The sequence below is a fragment of the Hypomesus nipponensis genome, chromosome 24 (assembly GCF_054491055.1).
Source record: "Hypomesus nipponensis isolate SF chromosome 24, ASM5449105v1, whole genome shotgun sequence".
NCBI classification, from domain to species: domain Eukaryota; kingdom Metazoa; phylum Chordata; class Actinopteri; order Osmeriformes; family Osmeridae; genus Hypomesus; species Hypomesus nipponensis.
In genome coordinates this window covers 892501-895000 of record NC_140384.1, presented here as the reverse complement: position 1 = coordinate 895000, position 2500 = coordinate 892501, and the positions used below count along the sequence as shown (strand labels likewise).

General features: G+C 46.9%; 8 non-coding genes and 1 pseudogene across 8 annotated transcripts in view; all 9 read left to right on the top strand.

Annotated features, from left to right (window-relative positions):
- The first annotated feature begins 87 nt into the window (after positions 1-87).
- On the top strand, positions 88-196 carry LOC146230073 (5S ribosomal RNA; annotated as a pseudogene).
- Positions 197-372: 176 nt separating this feature from the next.
- Positions 373-491, top strand: LOC146230072 (5S ribosomal RNA). The gene has a single exon (XR_014746090.1). It is a non-coding gene; the product is annotated as a 5S ribosomal RNA (ribosomal RNA).
- A 164-nt stretch (positions 492-655) lies between these two features.
- On the top strand, positions 656-774 carry LOC146230071 (5S ribosomal RNA). Its single transcript, XR_014743428.1, has one exon. It is a non-coding gene; the product is annotated as a 5S ribosomal RNA (ribosomal RNA).
- A 182-nt stretch (positions 775-956) lies between these two features.
- Positions 957-1075, top strand: LOC146230070 (5S ribosomal RNA). The gene has a single exon (XR_014744974.1). It is a non-coding gene; the product is annotated as a 5S ribosomal RNA (ribosomal RNA).
- Positions 1076-1261: 186 nt separating this feature from the next.
- Positions 1262-1380, top strand: LOC146230069 (5S ribosomal RNA). The gene has a single exon (XR_014745673.1). It is a non-coding gene; the product is annotated as a 5S ribosomal RNA (ribosomal RNA).
- Positions 1381-1564: 184 nt separating this feature from the next.
- Positions 1565-1683, top strand: LOC146230068 (5S ribosomal RNA). Its single transcript, XR_014744973.1, has one exon. It is a non-coding gene; the product is annotated as a 5S ribosomal RNA (ribosomal RNA).
- A 190-nt stretch (positions 1684-1873) lies between these two features.
- Positions 1874-1992, top strand: LOC146230067 (5S ribosomal RNA). The gene has a single exon (XR_014745672.1). It is a non-coding gene; the product is annotated as a 5S ribosomal RNA (ribosomal RNA).
- A 178-nt stretch (positions 1993-2170) lies between these two features.
- On the top strand, positions 2171-2289 carry LOC146230066 (5S ribosomal RNA). Its single transcript, XR_014743426.1, has one exon. It is a non-coding gene; the product is annotated as a 5S ribosomal RNA (ribosomal RNA).
- A 176-nt stretch (positions 2290-2465) lies between these two features.
- Positions 2466-2500, top strand: part of LOC146230065 (5S ribosomal RNA) — a 119-nt gene continuing 84 nt past the window's right edge. Inside the window, exon 1 of the ribosomal RNA XR_014746083.1 lies at positions 2466-2500. This exon is cut by the window's right edge and continues 84 nt beyond it. This is a non-coding gene — a ribosomal RNA (5S ribosomal RNA).

The window sequence follows — 2500 nt, the reverse complement described above, 5'->3', positions numbered from 1 at the left end:
CGAGAGAGAGAGAGAGAGAGAGACTACCTTGCATTGTCAATTGCTAAATCTGTATATGGATAAGTAGCCTATGGTTGTCAACTTATTTGGTACGGCCATACCAGCCTGGCAACGCCTGATCTCGGAAGCTAAGCAGGGTCGGGCCTGGTTAGTACTTGGATGGGAGACCGCCTGGGAATACCAGGTGCTGTATGCTCTTTTGCTCATTCACTTAGAAACTGAAATCTTGCAATATGCACAAGTAGTCCTTCATGAAAGGGGCTGGAAGCTGTTTTCATTTTGACACGAGAGAGAGAGAGAGAGAGAGACCACCTTGCATTGTAAATTGCTAAATCTGTATATGGATAAGTAGCCTATGGTTGTCAACTTATTTCGTACGGCCATACCAGCCTGGCAACGCCCGATCTCGTCTGATCTCGGAAGCTAAGCAGGGTCGGGCCTGGTTAGTACTTGGATGGGAGACCGCCTGGAAATACCAGGTGCTGTATGCTCTTTTGCTCATTCACTTAGAAACTGACATCTTGCAATATGCACAAGTAGTCCTTCATGAAAGGGGCTGGAAGCTGTTTTCATTTTGACACGAGAGAGAGACTACCTTGCACTGTCAATTGCTAAATCTGTATATGGATAAGTAGCCTATGGTTGTCAACTTATTTCGTACGGCCATACCAGCCTGGCAACGCCCGATCTCGTCTGATCTCGGAAGCTAAGCAGGGTCGGGCCTGGTTAGTACTTGGATGGGAGACCGCCTGGGAATACCAGGTGCTGTATGCTCTTTTGCTCATTCACTTAGAAACTGACATCTTGCAATATGCACAAGTAGTCCTTCATGAAAGGGGCTGGAAACTGTTTTCATTTTGACACGAGAGAGAGAGAGAGAGAGAGAGAGAGACCACCTTGCATTGTGAATTGCTAAATCTGTATATGGATAAGTAGCCTATGGTTGTCAACTTATTTCGTACGGCCATACCAGCCTGGCAACGCCCGATCACGTCTGATCTCGGAAGCTAAGCAGGGTCGGGCCTGGTTAGTACTTGGATGGGAGACCGCCTGGGAATACCAGGTGCTGTATGCTCTTTTGCTCATTCACTTAGAAACTGACATCTTGCAATATGCACAAGTAGTCCTTCATGAAAGGGGCTGGAAGCTGTTTTCATTTTGACACGAGAGAGAGAGAGAGAGAGAGAGAGAGAGAGACTACCTTGCATTGTCAATTGCTAAATCTGTATATGGATAAGTAGCCTATGGTTGTCAACTTATTTCGTACGGCCATACCAGCCTGGCAACGCCTGATCTCGTCTGATCTCGGAAGCTAAGCAGGGTCGGGCCTGGTTAGTACTTGGATGGGAGACCGCCTGGGAATACCAGGTGCTGTATGCTCTTTTGCTCATTCACTTAGAAACTGAAATCTTGCAATATGCACAAGTAGTCCTTCATGAAAGGGGCTGGAAGCTGTTTTCATTTTGACACGAGAGAGAGAGAGAGAGAGAGAGAGAGAGACCACCTTGCATTGTGAATTGCTAAATCTGTATATGGATAAGTAGCCTATGGTTGTCAACTTATTTCGTACGGCCATACCAGCCTGGCAACGCCCGATCACGTCTGATCTCGGAAGCTAAGCAGGGTCGGGCCTGGTTAGTACTTGGATGGGAGACCGCCTGGGAATACCAGGTGCTGTATGCTCTTTTGCTCATTCACTTAGAAACTGACATCTTGCAATATGCACAAGTAGTCCTTCATGAAAGGGGCTGGAAGCTGTTTTCATTTTGACACGAGAGAGAGAGAGAGAGAGAGAGAGAGAGAGAGAGACTACCTTGCATTGTCAATTGCTAAATCTGTATATGGATAAGTAGCCTATGGTTGTCAACTTATTTCGTACGGCCATACCAGCCTGGCAACGCCTGATCTCGTCTGATCTCGGAAGCTAAGCAGGGTCGGGCCTGGTTAGTACTTGGATGGGAGACCGCCTGGGAATACCAGGTGCTGTATGCTCTTTTGCTCATTCACTTAGAAACTGAAATCTTGCAATATGCACAAGTAGTCCTTCATGAAAGGGGCTGGAAGCTGTTTTCATTTTGACACGAGAGAGAGAGAGAGAGAGAGAGACCACCTTGCATTGTCAATTGCTAAATCTGTATATGGATAAGTAGCCTATGGTTGTCAACTTATTTCGTACGGCCATACCAGCCTGGCAACGCCCGATCTCGTCTGATCTCGGAAGCTAAGCAGGGTCGGGCCTGGTTAGTACTTGGATGGGAGACCGCCTGGGAATACCAGGTGCTGTATGCTCTTTTGCTCATTCACTTAGAAACTGACATCTTGCAATATGCACAAGTAGTCCTTCATGAAAGGGGCTGGAAGCTGTTTTCATTTTGACACGAGAGAGAGAGAGAGAGAGAGACTACCTTGCATTGTCAATTGCTAAATCTGTATATGGATAAGTAGCCTATGGTTGTCAACTTATTTCGTACGGCCATACCAGCCTGGCAACGCCCGATCT